Below are 7466 nucleotides of genomic sequence, written 5' to 3'. Positions count from 1 at the left end.
TAAGGAGGATATGAGCCACACAGATGACAAAAGAGACAAGCTATGTCCCCAAGTAGCAAATTAATGAAGACAAAGTATCAGTGATGAGTTAAAGCTAAAGGCATGAAATGAGGTGATACAAACAAGCACACTATCAGTGACCACAGAAACCAAAACTCATATAATAATAAAGGAGCATTTTTTAATGCTCAGATTGGCCATATTTTAAGAGACTGATGACTTCCAAAATGGACAAGAACTGCAGTACTGAGCATGCAACACTGATCACAGGGTGCCAAATGTGTGCCTGGACAGTGGCTGCTTTAACAGTATTCATCAGACCTCAAAGTGAACATATATACTACAGGAGTGGCACTCAGTAGCAATAATACATACTTACGTATTCACAGACATATATAGATATATGTGTCAATGTTTTAATGATTATTTTTCATCACTTTTTTATTTGTTATGTACAAAGTGTATACAGTTATGTTGGTACCAATGTTAGCCTCCTCCCTGCCCTCCCTTCCGCAGGGACACTCCTGGTTGGGGAATATGGGTCATGCATTGTGGAGTTATCAGTTATGGGGAAGGGACAACGTCTCTGTGCATAATGAACCAACATGTGGCTCTTATCATTTCTTTCCACCCCCTCTTCCACAGATTTCCCTTAGCCATGTTGGGTTCATTTTAGGTCTACTGCAGTGATAAGGTCTTTGAAGTCTCTGTGTCTCTGGATATCTGGTTTGGTAGGACTTGAGTGTTCTCTGTGTCTATCTCCTTTACCCTTGTGCTGGTACCAGGTTCACCAAGAAAGCAGAACTCTTGCTTATTTCCCCAATTACTCTTAGTTTCAGCTGGGCCCCTTTTGAGGTGTGATGGGCTGGTTCTTTCCTTAGGATCTGTGTGTATCTGAAAAGGAGAAGCAAATTCCCCAGCAGAGAGTAAAGGTAGTGTCAGATAAATGGGATAACCATTTTTTTTAGAGAGAATTGATAATGGAGAGTGAGCTCATTTCTTTGATATGGTTCTGACTTGTTTCCCAGCTCCAGCTATGGATTCCATTCCACTGAGCAGATCAGTTAGCCAAATCAAGAACAGTTGGTATCCCACTATGGCTGTGTGCCACTACTGCAATTGTATGAGCATCACATCAGGTTGTTGCTGCTGAGTAGCTTAGACCATGAGCTGCTTGGACAGATGTTTGTCATTTTCCCCCAGTCACTCATGTAGCACCTTCTGGCACTAGATGAGCTAACTGTCTTGGGACTGACTCTCTTCGAGGTTCCAGCCAGGTCACTCCATATTCTAAACCATCAGTATATGGTGTCTTCAACAGTAGGGTCTTACCACTAACATTTGGTGGGTCATCAAGTGCTATCACAGAAATCTATCTTCTTTTGGGAAGTCTTGTAGGTATCTCTGATCAACAGCTTATTGTGGATGTTAGCCACAGGCTATTACAGGTTAGCACCAAAGAAAAGGAAGAAAAGGATAGGTAATATAAAAGTTATTAGAGGGAGAGAGAGAGAGAGAGAGAGAGAGAAAAACAGGAGTAGATTAAGGTCAATCTTCATTATATCCTCTCCAGGGCCTTGTGATTCAGGTGTTTCCTCTAAGGGCCTGATGAAGGTTCAACCATTTAGTCTACATTTTAGGATGTAGAATTATATGGCACCATTTCCATTTGGGTCCAGTTTCATGTCCCTCACCCACACCCTTACCTTCCCCTCCCTTTCCACCCATGCTATTGTCCAGTCCTCGGCATGCTTATTAGGTATGTCAGCATCTCAGGTAGACTCAGTTTAGGAGCCGTAGATGAGTGAGACTCTGTGACTATTATCTTTCTGTGATTGGGTAAATTCACTGAGAATAATCTGTTCCAGGTTTGACCATTTTTCTTCAAATTTCATTCTGTCATTTTTCCTTACTGCTGTGTAGAATTCCATCATGTAGATATACCATATCTTGGTTATCTATTCCTCTAATGATGGACATCTGGGTTGATTCCAGCTCTTAACTATCATGAATTGAGCAGCTATAAATATGTTTGAGCAAATCTCTCTGAACTGAGGCATGGACCTTTTAGGATAAATGCCCAGTAAGATAATAACTGGGTCTGTCGGTAACTCTATAGTCAACCTTTTTAGGAGTCTCCATATTGCTTTCCAAAGTGGTTATACCATCTTACATTCCCACCAACAGTGTGAATGAGGGTTCCTATTTCTCCACATCCTTCCCAGCATTTATTTTCACTTGATTTTTTAATGTTTGCTAACTTTACTGGGGTAAGGTAGAATCTCATAGTTGTTTTATTTTGCATTTCCCTGATGATTAGGGTTGATGAACATTTTCTTAAGTGTGTGGTTGTGATTTGTATTTCTTCCTCTGTTAACTGGCTGTCCAGCTTTTTGCCTCATTTTGTGAGTGGGTTGTTTGACTTTTTATTGTTTAGGTTTTTGAGTTCTTTGTAGATTCTAGAAATTAGGCCTCTATCAGTTGGATATTCAGCAAATATTTCCTCCCATTCTGTGGGTAATCTATTGGCTCTGCTTATTGTAAATTTGTCTGTGAAGAAACTTTTCAGCTTCATGAGACCCTGATGGTTAAGTGATTGTTTAAGATCCTGAGCTACTGGGGGTTTGTTTGGGAAGTCTTTTCCCATTCTTATGTAAGGGAAAGTTCATCCTATTTTTTATTCCAGTAGCAGCAGAGTTTCTGGTCTTATACTGAGGACTTTGATCCATCTGGACTCAATTTTTGTGTATGGCAAGATGTGTGGATCAAGTTTCAATTTCCTGCATATGGTCATCCAGTTTGTCCAGCACCATTTGTTGAAGATGCTGTCTTTTTTCCCAGACTCTATTGTTAGGGCCTTTGTGAAATATCAAGTAGCTGTAGTTTCTTGACCCAAAGTCTTGGTCCTTGATTTTGTATCATTGGTCTTTGCACCTGTTTTTATGCCAGTACCATATAGTTTTTATTACTATGGCTTGGTAATATAGGATTAGATCAGGTATGGTGATGCCTCCAGAGGTGTTTCTTTTGCTGAGTATATGCTTGGATATCCAAGGCCTTCTGCCTTCCCACATGAAGTTTGAGATCATTTTTCCAGCTCTGTGAAGAACAATGTTGGAATTTTGATTGGTATTGCATTAAATCTGCCTTTGGTAACATTGCCATTTTCACAGTTTTAATTTTGCCTATCCTGAAGCATGGGAGGTCTTTCTGTTTTCTCAAGTCCTCCTCAATTTCTTTTTTGAGTGTTTTTATGTTTTCATTGTATAGGTCTTTCACATCTTTGGTTAATGTTATTCCAAGGTATTTTTTGTTGTTGTTGTTGTCGTTGTTGCTATTGAAAATAGGACAATGTCACTAATTTCTTTCTCTGTATCTCTGTCTTTTGGATAAAGAAAGGCTACTGATTTTTGTCCATTGATTTTGTATCCTGCTACTTTGCTGAAGGAGTTAATCACCTTTAAGAGTTTGAGACAGAGGCTCTCAGGTATCTTATGTACAGCATCACATCATCTGCAAATAGAGCTAACTTATCTTCTTCCTATCCAATTTGTATTCCTAATATTTATTTTTCCTGTCTTATTGCTTGAGCTAGGACTTCCAGTACTATATTGAAGAGCATAGATGAGAGTGGACACCCCTGTCTTATGCCTGATCTCAATGGGAATTCCTACAGAGTCTTTCCATTAAGTATTACTTAGGCTTTAGGAGCTTTATATATAGCCTTTTTTATGTTGAGATATGAACCATCCATGTTAAATCTCTCTAATGTTTTGATTATGAAATGATGTTTATTTTGTCAAAGCCTTTTCTGCACCTACCAAAATGATCATGTGGTTTTTGTGTTTAAGCTTGTTTATGTGGTGTATTGCATTGATAGACTTCCATATGTTGAACCACCCCTACATTCCTGGGATGAATCCCACTTGATCAAGGTGGATAATGCTTTTGATGTGTTGTTGGATTTGGTTTGTGAAGATTTTGTTCAGGATCTTTGTGTCTAAGTTCATCAGGGAAATGGGCCTATATTTTTCTTTTCTTGTGGCACATCTGCCTGGTTTGGGTATGATGGTGATACTAGCTTCACAGAAGGAGTTTGGAAGCTTTCCCTGTTCTCTGATTGTGTGGCACAGTTTGAGAAAAAATGGTTTCAGTTCTTCCATGAAGGTTTGATAGAATTCATCTGAGAAGCCATCTGGTGCTGGACTCTTTTGGGAGAGGTTGTTGGTTACCTTTTCAATTTCAATGGGTGTGATAAGTTTGTTTAGAGGATTAATATGCTCTGAGGTTATCTTTGGTAGGTGGCATGTGTCCAGCAATTCATCCATTTCCTCCACATTATCCATTTTTGTGGAGTAGAGGTTTATGAAAAAACTCTGATGATTCTCCCAATTTCACTTGTGTCTATTGTGATCTCTCCTTTTTTGTTTCCAATTTTGTTAATTTGAAACATCTCTGTGTCTTGCTTGTTCCGATTGACCAGAGGTTTGTCAATCTTGTTTAGTTTTTCAAAGAACCAGCTCTTTGTTTTATCAACTTTCTTAATTATTTTCTTAGTTTCCAATTCATTAATTTCTGCTCCATTTTAATTATTTCTGTCTGGAGTTTTTTGGGTTGGAGTCTTCTTGCTTTTCCTGTGCCTTTAGGTGGATAGTAAGGTTATTGATTTGGGATTTCTCTGTCTTTGTTATGAGGGCATTTTGTGCTATGAATTTTCCCCTGAGGACCACCTTCATTGTGTCCCATATGTTTTGGTATGATGTGTTCTCATTGTCATTCATTTTTAGAAATTTTGCAATCTCATCTTTTATTTTGTCCACAACCCATTTATTGTTGGTTTTTTTTGTTTGTTTGTTTGTTTTTTGGGGTTTGTTTTTTTTTTTTTTTTTGGTTTTTTGAGGTAGGGTCTCACTCTAGCCCAGGCTGACCTGGAATTCACTATGGAGTCTCAGGGTGGTCTCGAACTCAAGTCAATCCTCCTACCTCTGCCTCCCAAGTGCTGAGATTAAAGGCATGCACCACCACACCCAGCTCACAACCCATTTATTGTTTAAAAGTGTGTCGTTGGGCTAAAGGGATGATTTAGCAGTGAAGGTGTTTGCCTGCAAAGCCAAAAGACCCAGGTTCAATTCCCCAGGACCCATGTTAGCTGGATGCACAAGGAAATGCATACTCTGGAGTTTGTTTGCAGCAGCTGGAAGCCCTGATACGCTCATTTTCTTTCCCTCTCTCCCTCTCCCTCCCTCTCTCTCTCTCTCTCTCTCTCTCTCTCTCTCTTTCTGTCAAATAATAATAGTCTGGCAAGGACAGCATTCACACAATTATCGGCCCTTTGTTGTTTTTCTGCAAGTTCCGCTATTTGTTGTTCAGGGTTGCATAGCTTACATCTTCATTTTGGGGTTCTGATCCTATTGTTTCTTCTATGACTTGATTAGAGACATCCATTGTGGGACTGGGTGATCTTATTGGATTTACTTGCATTTGATTTTTTATGTTATTCCTTTTGCTCTGTGGCTTGCCTATCATAATGTATGAGCCTTATTTAATTTGGGAGGAAGCTTTAGTCTACCCTTGAAGTATTTTCAGTGATTATTCCTTTTATATTTGCTTCCACTAGGCTTCTGGTGGGAATTAGGAAGGCCTGCTTAGAGGGAAGGAGCCTGTGAGACTCTAGTGGAGGCCCAAGGGCCTGATGTGGAGACTTAGTGTTAACGTGATTTGGGATATTGGAGTGCATGCTCAGGTGGCCCAAAGTGGAAAGGGAGATGAGGGTGGTGGCCAGTGGTATGGCATTCCTGAGCCTGGAGGCATTTGTGGAACTACTCTTGTCTTGGGCCTGTGCAGAGGGGTGGGGGGCTGTGGCGAGTGGGATAGCGATCTGAGCCTGGAGGCAGAGTGTAGCTAATCTGGCCTGTCTGGGTCCATGCAAGGGGGTGAGGTGAGGTGGTGAGTGGGAGTACTATTGCAGAGCCTGGAGACATGGGTGGAGCTACACTGGCCTGCCTGGGTTGGTACACAGGGGTGAGGGGAGGCAATGACTGGCATGGTGATCCTGAGCCTAGAGGCATGGGTGGAGCTATGCTGGCTTGCTGGCTTGGGTCAGCACATGGGGATGGGGATGGGGGTCAGCTGGGAGTGGGATGGTGTTCCCGAACCTAGGTGCATGGTTGGAGCTATGCTGGCCCGCTGGCTTGGGCCTGGGCACAGGGTGGGGGGTGTTGGCAAGTGGGAAGGCATTGGTGCACGCAGCAGTAAGTGGGACAGTGTTGGTGTGCGGTGTGGGGGGAGTGGGATGGTGGTCACATAGGGCAAGGAGGGCATGCAGCAGCGCAGCTGAAGATACGCTGGCCTGGGTACCCTTGCCTGCAGTTAGTGCAGGAAGAACCTGTGGCTGAGACTATGGCTAGGAAGGCTGCTTGGGGGGGGTTGAGGAACTGGTGGACTACCGGAGAGCATGGGAATCAGCCAAGTCCCTTTTTTTGCCCCTCTGCACCCTCCCACTGGAGGTCTATTAGAATCTGCTCCCCCTAGAAGACCCAATGAAGCCTTAATGTCTTTCTTGCCTTTCCTTCCCCAGGAAGTGCCCTGTGGTTAGGTGGATGCCATCTTGACCGGAAATCTCCTTTCATCACTTTTAAAATGAAAATAACCTAAATGCCAATCACATGTATGATGGGAAACAAGTTGAGCTATAATCATTTCATCAATTCTTATCCAACAATTAAAATACCGAGAAGTACCTATGTAACATGACTTAGAAAACTCTCTAAGGCATTATCAGTAAGTTGGGAACAATGTGGAGATTGGTATGCATTGTATGCATCCATGTTGCTTAGTGCTAAATTCTGCACTAGTGTATTTGTGTGTATGTGAATATGTGGGAAAATATCTAGGAGGAATACATGTTAAACCTTCAGCAGACACCTCTGGGAAGGAGCAGTTTCCCACTTCTTAGGTCGTACATGTTTTTGTACACTTCGCACTTTTATATAGGTAATATATCACTTGGATGATTGTTTTTGCGCTTTGTTTCCTGAGTCAATACTGTAGTCTCCCCACCCCCTCCACTTACCAAAACAGGCACAAATACATGACAAGAATACTCAATGGATCACTGTCTGGAACCAAAAGAAATTTTCCTTGAAGCTGATCTAATAGAATAGGGGGATTTGGAAAAGTGAAGGATAAAGTGATACTTTTCACAAGCGGCCAAAGCAGCAGGGACAGAGAACTATCATGGGTTTCAGCTAGTTTTTTGCTCATTGGGCTAAGGCAAGATTGAAGTCATAGTGCCCATGCTTCCATTTGTCTTCAGGAACATGTGGACTCACCCACCTCTGTAACTGTAGTGGGGGTCTTAGTTCCAAGTCATGCCTTCTGGTGACATAATTGGACTATCTGAATCCCTACAGCAAGGAGTCTTATTGTATATAATTTAGGAAAACTCTGTTTATAACAGGAACATA

The sequence above is a fragment of the Jaculus jaculus genome, chromosome 7 (assembly GCF_020740685.1).
Source record: "Jaculus jaculus isolate mJacJac1 chromosome 7, mJacJac1.mat.Y.cur, whole genome shotgun sequence".
NCBI lineage: Eukaryota > Metazoa > Chordata > Mammalia > Rodentia > Dipodidae > Jaculus > Jaculus jaculus.
The sequence above is the reverse complement of the archived record's forward strand: the minus strand, read 5'-3'. Positions refer to the sequence as shown.